The sequence below is a fragment of the Phyllobates terribilis genome, unplaced genomic scaffold (genome assembly GCF_046119375.1).
Source record: "Phyllobates terribilis strain yellow unplaced genomic scaffold, ASM4611937v1 Scaffold_4__5_contigs__length_816908805, whole genome shotgun sequence".
NCBI classification, from domain to species: domain Eukaryota; kingdom Metazoa; phylum Chordata; class Amphibia; order Anura; family Dendrobatidae; genus Phyllobates; species Phyllobates terribilis.
This window is the reverse complement of record NW_027362764.1, coordinates 673,636,185-673,652,758: the sequence shown is the minus strand read 5'-3', so window position 1 is coordinate 673,652,758 and position 16,574 is coordinate 673,636,185. Positions and strand designations below refer to the sequence as shown.

General features: G+C 42.2%; 1 non-coding gene and 1 pseudogene across 1 annotated transcript; both read right to left on the bottom strand.

Annotated features, from left to right (window-relative positions):
* Positions 1-7,574: 7,574 nt before the first annotated feature.
* On the bottom strand, positions 7,575-7,694 carry LOC141269848 (5S ribosomal RNA; annotated as a pseudogene).
* Positions 7,695-8,315: 621 nt separating this feature from the next.
* LOC141269776 (5S ribosomal RNA) lies at positions 8,316-8,434 on the bottom strand. The gene has a single exon (XR_012321539.1). It is a non-coding gene; the product is annotated as a 5S ribosomal RNA (ribosomal RNA).
* Positions 8,435-16,574: the final 8,140 nt, after the last annotated feature.

Genomic DNA, 16,574 nt, shown 5'->3' with positions numbered 1-16,574 from the left:
CCTCCAGTTGTCTCCAGAACCCTTCGGGGTGCTACCTGGTAGCGAAAGGACAGAGACTCTCCTATACTTTGTACCTGATACCTCGCTCGCTTCGTCCAGTGAGTCCAACCTAGTGTACTCCGAAGCAGAGGTTACTCCCGAGTCTCTACACCCCTCCGACCAGGCGGAGGACCTCCAGTCATCTCCAGAACCCTACGGGGTGCTACCTGGTAGCGAAAGGACAGAGACTCTCCTATACTCTGTACCTGATACCTCGCTCGCTTCGTCCAGTGAGTCCAACCTAGTGTACTCCGAAGCAGAGGTCACTCCCGAGTCTCTACACCCCTCCGACCAGGCAGAGGACCTCCAGTTGTCTCCAGAACCCTTCGGGGTAGCACCTGGTGGTGAATGGACAGAGACTTTCCTATATCCTGGATCTGATACCTCGCCTGCTTCGTTCAGTGAGTTCGACCTTGTGTACTCTGAAGCAGAGGTTACCCAGGAGTCTCTACACTCCTCTGACCAGGCGGAGTACCCCCAGTTGTCTCCAGAACCCTTTGGGGTGCCACCTGGTGGTGAATGGACAGAGACTTTCCTATACTCGGTACCCGATACCTCGCCTGCTTCCTCCAGTGAGTCCGACCTAGTGTACTCTGAAGCAGATGTTTTCTCTGAGCCTCTGCACTCTTCTGACCCGGCGGAGGACCTCCAGTTGTTTCCTGAATTCTCCGGGGTACCACCAGATAACAAAGAGACAGTGACTTTTCCTCATTATGTACCTGATAACCCGTCTATTTCTTCCTGTGAGCTTGACAAGATGTACCTCGAAGCAGAGATTACCCCCAAGTCTCTGTCCCCCTCCAACCCGGTGAAGGACTTCCAGTTGTCTCCTGTACCCTCTGGGGTGCCACCTGAAAAGATGTGGAGAGAGACTTCCTTGTGTGCTGTTCCTGGTACTCCACCCGTTTCGTCTGTTGCCAAGGATGGCTGGATAGGAGGTAGCATCCTAGCTAACCAGATGAGATCAATTTTTCCTGTGGACTGTGGAAGTGATCTCCTTGAAGTGAACAACTGGTCCTCGAATTCCCTGCGGAAGATTCTGGCAGGCCTGAAGAAGAGGGGGCGTAAGGGGGGGGGTACTGTAACATACCTGGCGGCGTCCTTGCATGGTGGTCCATCTCCCACTGTGCAAGAGCGCGCACTTGATCTCCAGTCCAGAATGTCTCTCTGGCTTCCCTCCTTGCTGTCTGTTTGTCTGTTTCTGCTGCTTAAGGGCGGCGCCCGATCACTTCCTGCTTTTTGTACCTGCTGTAGGTCACACCCCTTGTGCGTCCTCAGCCTATTGCTGTCTGTCACCTGGTATATAGCTCAGCTGCTCCCATCTATCCCTGCCTGAGCATAGTGTTTCATTCAGTGTGTGCTTGCACTCTGAAGGTGCCAGGTCCAGTTCTTTGTCTCCTGCCTTGCGGTATCAGTTCCCGTGTCTGAACTGAGTCCTGTCTATGTCTCCTGCCTTGCGGTATCTGTTCCCGTGTCTGAACTGAGTCCTGTCTTTGTCTCCTGCCTTGCGGTATCAGTTCCCGTGTCTGAACTGGGTCCCGTTCTTTGTCTCCTGCCTTGCGGTATCAGTTCCCGTGTCTTAACTGAGTCCTGTCTATGTCTCCTGCCTTGCGGTATCAGTTCCCGTGTCTGAACTGAGTCCTGTCTTTGTCTCCTGCCTTACGGTATCAGTTCCCGTGTCTGAACTGAGTCCTGTCTATGTCTCCTGCCTTGCGGTATCAGTTCCCGTGTCTGTACTGTGTCCTATCTGTGTACCTTAACCTGCAGTCTGTACTCGTTCCTTGCCTGTTCGTTCCGCCTTCCTGGAGGCTGTATTTCCAGGCCAGTCTGAACACGCTCCTTGCCTGTTCGTCCTGCCTCTCTGGGGGCCGCATTCCCAGACCCGCTCCTGTATCCCGCTGCAGTGTCGGTCTCCTCCGTACACTCAGTTCCAGTCTGAACTCTCTCCTATCTTTTACCTGTTTTTTCTCTATGTCCGTTCCATTCCTTTTTCTGCAGAGTCTGAACTCGTACCTAACTCCTGCTCGTTGTCACTGTACTTCCGTTTGTGAGTTTGTGGTCCACTCGCTACTTCTCTGCAAGTACCCTGTGGGTATCTGGTTCTGCCTTTTCCTTCTAGTCTGTTCCGTGTGAACAGAGTCCTGTCCGCCGCGTCTGCGGTTTTCGCTTTGCTCAGCTCTGTCCGCCGCGTCTGCGGTTTTCGCTTTGCTCAGCTCTGTCCGCCGCGTCTGCGGTTTTCGCTTTGCTCAGCTCTGTCCGTCGCGTCTGCGGTTTTCGCTTTGCTCAGCTCTGTCCGCCGCGTCTGCGGTTTTCGCTTTGCTCAGCTCTGTCCGCCGCGTCTGCGGTTTTCGCTTTGATCTGCTCTGTCCGCCCCGTCTGCGGTTTTCGCTTTGCTCTGCTCTGTCCGCCCCGTCTGCGTTTTTCGCTTTGCTCTGCTCTGTCCGCCCCGTCTGCGGTTTTCGCTTTGCTCTGCTCTGTCTGCCCCGTCTGCGGTTTTCGCTTTGCTCAGCTCTGTCCACCGCGTCTGCGGTTTTCGCTTTGCTCAGCTCTGTCCACCGCGTCTGTGGTTTTCGCTTTGCTCAGCTCTGTCTACCGCGTCTGCGGTTTTGAATTTGTCTCCCCGTCTGTACTGGACCCTACCCAGCCTGTGCTCTAGTCTGCCTTTTCCTGTATTCCCCGGTGTGGGTCAACAGCCGTGTCCGGAGTCTGACCTGGAGTAGACCCTGGTTCCTCTGCTCGGTTCCTCCCTGGTGCACTGGCGTCGTATGCCGTCGTGCGACCTTGGTCGGATCGGGCAGATACTTAGTTACGCCCCTCCAGGCACTTTCCGGCAGAGTGGAATCACTACATAAACACGCACACGCCAGTCAGTCCGGGCGTGTGCATAACAGATTGCGTATAATTGTATTTATATATACGTTTATAAGATATATATATATATATTAATTAGTAAATTAGAACTTCATATATATAAATTTAAGTAGCAATATTTTGAATTACATTAGAACCAACCAATATATGTATAAGATATTTAAATAATTCTGTTTCTGTATGAATTTGATATTTAATTTTATTTTCTTATATTTCCTTAGAGTTTTCATTCCAAAGCAGGATTTGATCAAAGAACTCTAAAATGGATTTATTTCTTTATTCACACAGGAAGTGAAAAAATTGCATGATTTTATGTGTATAACATTTTAAAATAATAACAATATATCTAGTTGAACTATAATATATATGTAATACTTATTAATTCTTTTGTGTTGCTAATATTTTCTGTGCATGAAGTGTTCGTGCAAATTAAAGTAGCTTTACAGCATGACGTGTGACAGCTGCGGCCTTTGAACTTTGAGCTAATAGTATAGGATCCCATTCATTATATTTTCAACTGATGTAACTTAAGACCGGGCAGCCAGTGAAAAAAGAATCTAAGACAAGAGTTTTTTCAAGTGTCTGAAATTCCAGTGACTTACTCTCATATTATATAATATGTACTTGGGGAATAGTCAAAGAAATATAAAGATATTCAATTGATATGGCAATGCGCATTAATAAATTGGGATACAACAATTTTGGGTTAAATATATATATATATATCTAAAACTTCATATGTGGAATGTTTGAGTTGAACAGATCTGTGAATGTCAGAGTGAAGGTGACAGATGAGTAAATCAGCAGCTGCTAAGTGTGATTGATGTGACAGAGGCCTCGTATGTTTGTATGTTTGAAAAAAAAAATGTTTCTTTATGTGAAGGTACAAAAATATATTTAATTTTGAGGAAATTATAATACATAATTAGGTATTATCTACATATATATATTTCTATATTTCTTTAATAATTATTATTTCTTGATTTAACTAATAGTGGATAAGGGCAACCACACATCAAAATGGTTTACAAAGCAAATTTATATTTAGAATAATTTTCCACATGATAATATTCTTGAATAACTATAATATTATTTTTAATGGTTACCTAAATAGGTACACACATCTCTTTAGTCAAATCTATGCTACTCATCGATATGAAATTTATGCACAATATTTCTAGAAGAATAATTATTTTTAATTTGGTTCTGATATATACATAAATTTTATAAAATAATATTTTTGGTATTAAGGGGGAAAATGTGTTTTTGATCCTGATTACATAATCACTTTTGATCAATACTTATTTTCTCACATTTTAATAAAGAAGAAATAATAATAAGGTACTATGGTATAATTAAGAAGGGTATTACATGCAAAGTTGCATAATTTAATATTTTTTGGTGGTACAAGGTTATGACAAATATGAAATCATCCAAATAATGGAGATATAAGGGTATTTTTTATGGAGAATATAATTACTCTGCATTTGTTATTAAAATTTAAAGTCCTTATTTTTATTTTTATTCTTATTTTTACTCTTAATTTTATTTTTCATTTTTAAAATTTTATTCTTACTTTATACTTCTTATTTTTCTATTTTTTCATTTTTTAATTCTCATTTGATTTTATTTGAGTTCAATATCTCAATTGAGAAAACACATTAATATTTAATAAAGTAATGTCTAATACAAGAGTATTGCTTCATTAAATATATATTGCTAAGGAAAAAAATGTTTACATTTTCTGAGTAAACACAACAATTCATTCATTCATTTATTCATTCATTCATTCATTCATACATTCATATATTTATTCATTTTGGTTCAGGAGTATACATTCTTTGATATTATTGGTTTAATAAAGATATAAAAACTTGTTTTTTCAAAATACACTGACACCTATGGGTTGGAAAAGGTAATTACACCTATGACATAAAAATGTTCTATCATGTGGAGAACTTGATTGATAATGAATTATTATCTATTATTGTTTATTATTCCAAACATAATTTATTTTAATATTTTGATAATAATTAGATGGATATTACTGATTGCTATGGTACGCTGTGATATTATAGGTTAGGAAAAACTGCCAGATTTGGTATCAGATTAGGGAATGAAGACTTCAATCAAGACATCGCAATTATGAATTCTATCTTAATAAAGACTCTTAATTTTTATAAATCAAAGAGATTCTCAAAAGTTACAAGAAGAAGCAACTGATATCCGGACGTCTCAGAAGGTAACAGGTGTGAATGCTGAGTGTTATAATAGACTGTGTCCATTACTTACAATACAATTCACACCACTGATCACCAGGACGGCAGAGGACGATGATCCTATATGTACTGTGTTGTGTTCAAGTTTCATCACGTTCCAGTGGTTTCTTATCACCTGCAACGCTTCAATGAAAGCTGGTGAACAGGTAATACCTGGCATATGTGTCCTGTATATAAAGGACTGAGTACTGGTTATGGTGCTATATAAAGCAGGAAAGTGGCAAGTTAACCCTTGCTTTACTGACCAAAGACGTCACATCTGTTCCAAAAGTGACACGAGACCAGTGCGGACACACGGAAGATTCCAAAGACGATCCAACGTAAGTCCAGGTGACACTGCACAGATATTAAAGCTACATTTCATCCATGGACTTTGTTTTCTTATCAACTGACACACATGATCTTTCTAATAAAGAGTACAGTTTATGGACTGAACAATAATGAGCACAATTATGGACTGTACAATATCTACATGCTGTAATTTATTTCAAAGGAGTTTTCATCTAAAGACTGTGTTATAAAAGAACAAAGAAGAAGACGAGACGACGACCCGATGACATCAGATGATGACGATTGAACCCGCGATTGCTTCAATTTAGATATAGGGAAGTATAATTATACATATTAAATGAATATTAGTCACGGCTTACCATAACATGAATTCACATCATTATATAACAATAATCCGATATTGATACTATTATTACTATTATTATTATTATGGAAATTTAATGATATTGCCAAGGAAGAAGGAAAGAAAAAATGATTGATGAATGTATCTTCTTTTGAGATATTTCAGTTAAAGTCCTTTTATTCTCAAAAAGGGGGAAATGTTAAATGGTTAATTATGGAAATTCATTTGGAATGTTAATCGATAATCATTTTTCTGAGTTCTATGCCTCAGCCATCGTGCCTAGTTGACATGCGCTATTTGTGTGTGTATTTTTGGTTCACTACCATATGTAGAACAGGTGTCCATATGACTGGCTATAAAAGCCCATGGTACAGAAAGGGGGGGCTCTCTTGCTCTGCCCACCCCACAAGACACAGAATCTTCATGCTGAGAAGCAGATGACATGTAGGCCTGGACACATGCTGGACAAAGACATGATTTACCAGCCAGGATCCAAGGAAAGATGGGTGAATCTCAACAATTAAACAATTAAGCTAATTATGGACAAATGAACAATTACTTTATAACTAATTATTGTATGTACCTGCTGCAATCTGATTCTTTTTAATGGACAATCCAAGAATAAATAGATACATTTTTTTATAAGAATATTGTGATATTGATACTTTGAGAAGTCCTCAGTAGAAAAAAATAATACAGGAAGAGTAATATTTTACAGTCTCCCATCCAAGTACTAACCAGGCCCAACCCTGCTTAGCTTCCGAGATCAGATGAGATCGGGCATGTTCAGGGTGGTGTGGCCATAGGCAGAGACAAGCCTCTCACTTGCTGCTTTTCTACTTTGACATCTGGCTGCCGGATGCCCTTTCCAGTGCTCAGCAAGACCAGGTCCTTTTGTGCTTTCCCTTCTCTTCAATTTTTTTGCTGGCTTCCTTTAAAGGTCTTGGAGACACATCGCCCCACTCAGAGCCGCTGAGCTCACTGATCGGCTGCAGCGCTGTCGACGGAACGTCAGCTTCACGGCCAATGCCACAGTCTGGGAGCAGAGGCGAGACTCACCGGTAGACCCGGGAAGGTTGAGTAGAGCGCGGTTAGTTGCTTTCTAATAGCCTGCAGCCGGGGATTAACTTTTAATGAAAGGGAACAATCCCTTTGACTGTCTGCAGCGCGCCACACCTAGGAAGCGCACTCTTACACACAAGCCAGCATGCACACGTGCTCGCACGTGACAACACCCCCTATCTGCCCCTACAACCTCTCCGTCACCATGCGTCAGACTCTCCTGCCTGTTTTATGATTTCAGGGACCTAGCAGGAATCACCCCCTCCCCTCCCCAATTCCTTCCGCACCTTCCTTGCCTTCCTTGCACTGAGGTTGGCTCTTTGTCAGCCGTCTGGCTTGGTTACACAAGCTTCTTTGCAGAGAAACATGTTACTTCTGCTGGCCCTCGCTAGGCGGCCGGCATCCAAAACCTTCCCTGGGCACCTGCTGAAAGCCTGGCCCCTTCACGGCCCCGGGTGCTTTTAACGCCATCATTTCCACACGGTGAGCTGCGGAGTCAATAATCACTCCTAGCCGTGGCAAGGAGCTCGGTGTCAGGCCTGCGTGAACGCGGCGGGGTAGCGTACTTAGCTGCCAACTGGCTCAGAGGCCTTGGGGCTTCCATCATCTAAGTTACTTAAGGTCGGTGTCCGGCAAGGCGCCGTTCCATGCTAGCCGAGCTGGGCAGTAGGTTAAAACGTCATCAAAATAGTCTACAGCACCTGGTGTTCCCAGGAGGTCTCCCATCCAAGTACTGTCTGAGCCCAGCCCTGCTTTGCTTCTGAGATCAGACAAGATTGGGCATATCCAAGGTGGTATGGCCAGTAGACGCTGCTCGATTCATCGCCCGGCCAACCTTTCTCAGGATCGCTTGGCGGCGAGCAATCTGGCCGTGACGGGGCGGGCTCCGAAGGGTCCATGCAAAGGCTGTGCCGTCCCTACAGGTGTGGTTTGTTTAGCAGTGATTCACCCGCCGCATCAGGTGTCTACAAAAATGTCTCGGCGCAGGGTCTCCTGCAGGCTAAACCCTTCATCGCGGTAATGTGACAGAAAGAGCAAGCTGGATCCGTAACCTGGGGGCGGAGCGAGACATCCAGGGGTGAATGAAGGAAGAGGGTGAGATGGTTGCCAGTGACTTTGAGCTGCTCTTCAGGGGGGAGGGTCGTGTTGCCTGCAAAGGTCTTCTGCTTGGGGTTACCGGTGGTTGCCTCCAGCCACGCGGGAGACGCCGGTCCTGGTGAAAAGGAGCCTAGTATTAAAAGTAAAGAAGCAACATTGCTGGAGGCCCACGGTGATCAGAAGGATGCTGGTATTTTGCAGAGATGAAATAGCGCAAGATAGAAAGCAAATGAAAAAAAGAAAAGAGAATGAATGTGTGCACTTGTGAAAGGGAATGGAAAAAAGGCATAGAAGAGAGTGCCCCCTGCTGGTAGAAGGAAGGAGAAAGCAAAAGCCTACAGCACCTGGTATTCCCAGGTGGTCTACCATCCAAGTACTAACCAGGCCCAACCCTGCTTAGCTTCCGAGATCAGACAAGATCAGGCGTGTTCAGGGTGGTATGGCCGTAGGCAGAGACAAGCCTCTCACATGCTGCTTTTCTACTTTAACGTCTGGCTGCCGGCTGCCCTTTCCAGTGCTCAGCAAGACCAGGTCCTTTTGTGCTTTCCCTTCTCTTCAATTTTTTTGCTGGCTTCCTTAAAATGTCTTGTAGACACAACGCCCCACTCAGAGCCGCTGAGCTCACTGATCGGCTGCAGCGCTGTCGACGGAAAGTCAGCTTCACGGCCAATGCCACAGGCCGGGAGCAGAGGCGAGACTCATCGGTAGACCCGGGTAGGTTGAGTAGAGCGCGGTTAGTTGCTTTCTAATAGCCTGCAGCCGGGGATTAACTTTTAATGAAAGGGAACAATCCCTTTGACTGTCTGCAGCGCGCCACACCTAGGAATCGCACTTTCACATACAAGCCAGCATGCACACGTGCTCGCACGTGACAACACCCCCTATCTGCCTCTACAACCTCTCCGTCACCATGCGTCAGACTCTCCTGCCTGTTTTATGATTTCAGGGCCCTAGCAGGAATCACCCCCCCCTCCCCAATTCCTTCCGCACCTTCCTTGCCTTCCTTGCACTGAGGTTAGCTATTTGTCAGCCGTCTGGCTTGGTTACACAAGCTTCTTTGCAGAGAAACATGTTACTTCTGCTGGCCCTCGCTAGGCGGCCGGCATCTAAAACCTTCCCTGGGCACCTGCTGAAAGCCTGGCCCCTTAACGGCCCCGGGTGCTTTTAACGCCATCATTTCCACACGGCGAGCTGGGGAGTCAATAAGCACTCCTAGCCGTGGCAAGGAGCTTGGTGTCAAGCCTGCGTGAAGGCTGCGGGGTAGCGAACTTAGCTGCCAACTGGCTCAGAGGCCTTGGGGCTTCCATCATCTAAGTTACTTAAGGTCGGTGTCCAGCAAGGCGCCGTTCCATGCTAGCCGAGCTGGGCAGTAGGGCAAAACGTCATCAAAATGGTCTACAGCACCCGGTGTTCCCAGGAGGTCTCCCATCCAAGCCCAGACCTGCTTTGCTTCCAAGATCAGACAAGATCAGGCGTATCCAAGGTGATATGGCCAGTAGACGCTGCTTGATCCATTGCCCCGCAAGCCTTTCTCAGGATCGCTTGGTGGCGAGCAATCTGGCCGTGACGGGGCGGGCTCCGAAGGGTCCATGCAAAGGCTGTGCCGTCCCTACAGGTGTGGTTTGTTTAGCAGTGATTCACCCGCCGCATCAGCTGTCTTCAAAAATGTCTCGGCGCAGGGTCTCCTGCAGGCTAAACCCTTCATCGCGGTAACGTGACAGAAAGAGCAAGCTGGACCCGTAACTTGGGGGCGGAGCGAGACGTCCAGGGGTGAATGAAGGAAGAGGGTGAGATGGTTGCCAGTGACTTTGAGCTGCTCTTTAGGGGGGAGGGTCGTGTTGCCTGCAAAGGTCTTCTGCTTGGGGTTACCGGTGGTTGCCTCCAGCCACCCGGGAGACGCTGGTCCTGGTGAAAAGGAGCCTAGTATTAAAAGTAAATAAGCAACAATGCTGGAGGCCCACGGTGATCAGAAGGATGCTGGTATTTTGCAGAGATGAAATAGCGCAAGAGAGAAAGCAAATGAAAAAAAGAAAAGAGAATGAATGTGTGCACTTGTGAAAGGTAATGGAAAAAAGGCATAGAAGAGAGTGCCCCCTGCTGGTGGAAGGAAGGAAAAAGCAAAAGCCTACAGCACCTGGCATTCCCAGGCGGTCTCTGTTAAATGGTTAATTATGGAAATTCATTTGGAATGTTAATCGATAATCATTTTTCTGAGTTCTATGCCTCAGCCATCGTGTCTAGTTGACATGCGCTATTTGTGTGTGTATTTTTGGTTCACTACCATATGTAGAACAGGTGTCCATACGACTGGCTATGAAAGCCCATGGTACAGAAAGGGGGGGCTCTCTTGCTCTGCCCACCCCACAAGACACAGAATCTTCATGCTGAGAAGCAGATGACATGTAGGCCTGGACACATGCTGGACAAAGACATGATTTACCAGCCAGGATCCAAGGAAAGATGGGTGAATCTCAACAATTAAGCTAATTATGGACAAATGGACAATTAATTTATAACTAATTATTGTATGTACCTCCTGCAATCTGATTCTTTTTAATGGACAATCCAAGAATAAATAGATACATTTTTTTATAAGAATATCGTGATATTGATACTTTGGGAAGTCCTCAGTAGAAAAAAATAATACAGGAAGAGTATTATTTTGCAATGGTGAGCCAGCCAGTCCTGTTTTTTTGTTTTTTAAATTAAGTAAGTGAATTTATTCTGTGAACAAGGACCTACAGACTGAGGAAAGACAGGAAGCAGAGGTACTAACAAGGAACAGAATCACACAGGAAAAGAATCAGACGAACTGAAGACAGGACGTGCTGATAAAGAGAAGCCAAGGAATCTTAAGGTAAGCAAAATATGGATATAATTTCTTCTTTTGCTAAACAAAGTAATATTAATTTCAAAGTTAATGTAGGAGATGACATAGAAGTTTTGTGGCTCAGTTTATACAAAGAATGTGAATTGCAGAATTTACAGTTAACTTCTAAATTGGTAAATAGAGACAAACAGAAATTGAGAAATATTCTACATTTGGTAGATTTTTTTCATAGTCTTGTGTTAGAGATTTCTAAGCAGGAAAATAGTGTAGAAGTGTCAGACGGTGATACTGATTCAGACTGTAATGTGGAAAATGAACAAGAAGTAAGACACGTGTCTGTAACTGAAGGTGACCTTGGGTCTGACCAAGAGACGGACATACAGAAACCTGACATGGGAGGAGACATGACTGACATACGAGAAACCGACATACTAGGTGATATGGGAGGAGACATGAGTGACGTAGGAGGAACGGACGTACAAGAGCCACTAAAAATATCAGAGAATTCTGGAATTACCCAGGCTCAACTCCAAATTAAAATGAGGAAAAATTTGCTGAAATTATACAAAATCATGCCAAAATATGATGTCAAAATCCATGCCTGTAGAAATTCAGAGACATTTGAGAGCTTCTCTGATAAGTTTGATTTATCCAATGAGGAGAGGAATCAATTATTTAAAATATGGATTCCTGTGACATTGTCCAGACGTTTACATTTAATGCCCTGTGAAAATGACTCTCCTAATGGATGGGAAAATGATTCGGACAGATTAAGATATTTGATTTATTGTGTCACAAAGGAATTTCCCAACATAGAAGATCTGCAGAAACTAAGGATTGGTAGGAAGGAATGTACATATACATTCATGTCCATATTTGAACGGTTGTACAAAGCTCTCATCAAAAATGGAAAAGTACAACATATGATAACAACTTTTGTACAAAAATTCAAATTCCTAAATTCAGTTTCCCAAGTTATGGCATCACAAAAAAATTCATTATTTGAATGTGCGCAGATGCTGGATTTTGTTAGAAAACATGAGAATCGTGAAAAGAAAATAAATCAAACTAAATTTATAAAACCAGGAAAGGTAAAATCTTACCAAAATCCAATATCAAACTCTCCTAGACTGAGTCATCCCCATAGTGAACTCTATCAAATACGCAGAAGATTTCATATATGTTATAAGCCATATCAGCCAGTGCAAAGATCCATCTCTCCACAGAATGAGTTAATTCTCAGTCAGAACTGTGATTCTCTAAAAAGGAAAATGGCTGAAACTGATGGACAGAGACAGGTGAGACGACCAACTCACAGTGACGTCATGGAATGTGGACAGAAGAACAGGCAGTTCTCTGAGGTTTTGAAGGATAGAAAAATGTCTTTCCTAAATAGGGCGTTCCTGGAGATATTTGAGAGAGACAGAAGATTTTGTTTAGGGAGTGGCTAAGGAAAAACTGTAATTATAATGTTGTATCAAAATGTAATACAATGTCTCAATATTTATTTATAATCTTATACAGTAAAATTGTAGTTACATAGTTTCTAATAGTTCATATATATATATATATATACACTTGTCTAAGAAGAGATTGCGTATAATTGTATTTATATATACGTTTATAAAATATATATATATATATTAATTAATAAATTAGAACTTCATATATATAAATTTAAGTAGCAATATTTTGAATTACATTAGAACCAACCAATATATGTATAAGATATTTAAATAAATCTGTTTCTGTAAGAATTTGATATTTAATTTTATTTTCTTATATTTCCTTAGAGTTTTCATTCCAAAGCAGGATTTGATCAAAGAACTCTAAAATGGATTTATTTCTTTATTCACACAGGAAGTGAAAAAATTGAATGATTTTATGTGTATAACATTTTAAAATAATAACAATATATCTAGTTGAACTATAATATATATGTAATACTTATTAATTCTTTTGTGTTGCTAATATTTTCTGTGCATGAAGTGTTCGTGCAAATTAAAGTAGCTTTACAGCATGACGTGTGACAGCTGCGGCCTTTGAACTTTGAGCTAATAGTATAGTATCCCATTGATTCTATTTTCAACTGATGTAACTTAAGACCGGGCAGCCAGTGAAAAAAGAATCTAAGACAAGAGTTTTTTCAAGTGTCTGAAATTCCAGTGACTTACTCTCATATTATATAATATGTACTTGGGGAATATTCAAAGAAATATAAAGATATTCCATTGATATGGCAATGCGCATTAATAAATTGGGATACAACAATTTTGGGTTAAATATATATATATATATCTAAAACTTCATATGTGGAATGTTTGAGTTGAACAGATCTGTGAATGTCAGAGTGAAGGTGACAGATGAGTAAATCAGCAGCTGCTAAGTGTGATTGATGTGACAGAGGCCTCGTATGTTTGTATGTTTGAAAAAAAAAATGTTTCTTTATGTGAAGGTACAAAAATATATTTAATTCTGAGGAAATTATAATACATAATTAGGTATTATCTACATATATATATTTCTATATTTCTTTAATAATTATTATTTCTTAATTTAACTAATAGTGGATAAGGGCAACCACACATCAAAATGGTTTACAAAGCAAATTTATATTTAGAATAATTTTCCACATGATAATATTCTTGAATAGCTATAATATTATTTTTAATGGTTACCTAAATAGGTACACACCTCTCTTTAGTCAAATCTATGCTACTCATCGATATGAAATGTATGCACAATATTTCTTGAAGAATAATTATTTTTAATTTGGTTCTGATATATACATAAATTTTATAAAATAATATTTTTGGTATTAAGGGGGAAAATGTGTTTTTGATCCTGATTACATAATCACTTTTGATCAATACTTATTTTCCACACATTTTAATAAAGAAGAAATAATAATAAGGTACTATGGTATAATTAAGAAGGGTATTACATGCAAAGTTGCATAATTTAATATTTTTTGTGGTACAAGGTTATGACAAATATGAAATCATCCAGATAATGGAGATATAAGGGTATTTTTTATGGAGAATATAATTACTCTGCATTTGTCATTAAAATTTAAAGGCCTTATTTTTATTTTTATTCTTATTTTTACTCTTAATTTTATTTTTCATTTTTAAAATTTTATTCTTACTTTATACTTCTTATTTTTCTATTTTTTAATTTTTTAATTCTCATTTGATTTTATTTGAGTTCAATATCTCAATTGAGAAAACACATTAATATTTAATAAAGTAATGTCTAATACAAGAGTATTGCTTCATTAAATATATATTGCTAAGGAAAAAAATGTTTACATTTTCTGAGTAAACACAACAATTCATTCATTCATTTATTCATTCATTCATTCATTCATACATTCATATATTTATTCATTTTGGTTCAGGAGTATACATTCTTTGATATTATTGGTTTAATAAAGATATAAAAACTTGTTTTTTCAAAATACACTGACACCTATGGGTTGGAAAAGGTAATTACACCTATGACATAAAAATGTTCTATCATATGGAGAACTTGATTGATAATGAATTATTATCTATTATTGTTTATTATTCCAAACATAATTTATTTTAATATTTTGATAATAATTAGATGGATATTACTGATTGGTATGGTACGCCGTGATATTATAGGTTAGGAAAAACTGCCAGATTTGGTATCAGATTAGGGAATGAAGACTTCAATCAAGACATCGCAATTATGAATTCTATCTTAATAAAGACTTTTAATTTTTATAAATCAAAGAGATTCTCAAAAGTTACAAGAAGAAGCAACTGATATCCGGACGTCTCAGAAGGTAACAGGTGTGAATGCTGAGTGTTATAATAGACTGTGTCCATTACATACAATACAATTCACACCACTGATCACCAGGACGGCAGAGGACGATGATCCTATATGTACTGTGTTGTGTTCAAGTTTCATCACGTTCCACTGGTTTCTTATCACCTGCAACGCTTCAATGAAAGCTGGTGAACAGGTAATACCTGGCATATGTGTCCTGTATATAAAGGACTGAGTACTGGTTATGGTGCTATATAAAGCAGGAAAGTGTCAAGTTAACCCTTGCTTTATTGACCAAAGACGTCACATCTGTTCCAAAAGTGACACGAGACCAGTGCGGACACACGGAAGATTCCAAAGACGATCCAACGTAAGTCCAGGTGACACTGCACAGATATTAAAGCTACATTTCATCCATGGACTTTGTTTTCTTATCAACTGACACACATGATCTTTCTAATAAAGAGTACAGTTTATGGACTGAACAATAATGAACACAATTATGGACTGTACAATATCTACATGCTGTAATTTATTTCAAAGGAGTTTTCATCTAAAGACTGTGTTATAAAAGAACCAAGAAGAAGATGAGACGACAACCCGATGACATCAGATGATGACGATTGAACCCGCGATTGCTTCAATTTAGATATAGGGAAGTATAATTATACATATTGTAACGGGTCTGGGAGGCGGAACCTCTGAGCTACTATACAAGGGGGCAGTCCTTGTAAGGGAGCGGGTGGCGACCAGGGAAGATGGGCAGGAGGTCACAGCAGGTGACCGGGACAGTCTCTGAGTGAACGGGCTGGAGGTCACGGCAAGTGACCGGGGCAGTCTCTGAATGAACGGGCAGATGGTCACGGCAAGTGACCGGGGCAGTCTCTGGATGAACGGGCAGATGGTCACGGCAAGTGACCGGGGCAGTCTCTGGATGAACGGGCAGATGGTCACGGCAAGTGACCGGGGCAGTCTCTGAATGAACGGGCAGATGGTCACGGCAAGTGACCGGGGTTAGTCTCTAGGTAAAGGGTTGGTACGACCTGTGGCGGCTGATGATAGACGTGAGCTCCCAGGTGAGCAGGCGAGAGTCTCTGGATGAACGGGTGGTCACAGCATGTGACGGCGGAGCCTCCAGGAAGACCAACAGACAGGCGGCAGATGAGCGCTCCCAGTTGAGCGGGCAGAAGTCTCTGGACAGGCGGGTGGTCACAGCACGTGACGGCAGAGCCTCCAGGTAGGCTAGCAGACAGGCAGCAGATGAGCGCTCCCAGGTGAGCGAGCAGGAGTCACTGGACAGGCAGGTGGTCACAGCACGTGACGGTGGAGCCTCCAGGTAGACTAGCAGGCAGGTAGCAGGTGTGTGCTCCCAGGTGAGCGGGCAAGCTGGTCCATAGACAGACTGACAGGAGTTGGAAGGCAGACCGTCGGACCTCAGGCAAGCAGGCAGGTGGCTGATATGCGCTCCCAGGTGAGCGGGCAGGCTGGTCCTTAGACAGACTAACAGGAGTAGTAAGGCAGACCGTCGGACCTCAGACTAGCAGGCAGGTAGCAGATAATCAGGCAGGAATCTGGCAGGTAACTGGCAGGTAACTGGCAATGGGACCTGAGGGCTGAAGCAGAGTAGTGAACAGTGCAACAACATTGCTCGGTCACCTCCATTTTGGAGGAGGTGCCTTATATATGGTGAAGTCCTCCGGCCATTGGCCGGGGACTCCTTAGGACGGCGCGCGCGGCCCCTTTAAGAGGGAGCGAGAGCGCGCGCGCCCTAAGCACAGTGGACGGGAAGGAGCGCGCGCTGCCAGCAGAGCGGGAGGAGGACGCCGGGCACGGAGCAGGGAGGTGAGGGGAACAGCGTCCCTGCCTAGTAGAGGGCAGGGACGCCGGCGCTACACATATTAAATGAATATTAGTCACGGCTTACCATAACATGAATTCACATCATTATATAACAATAATT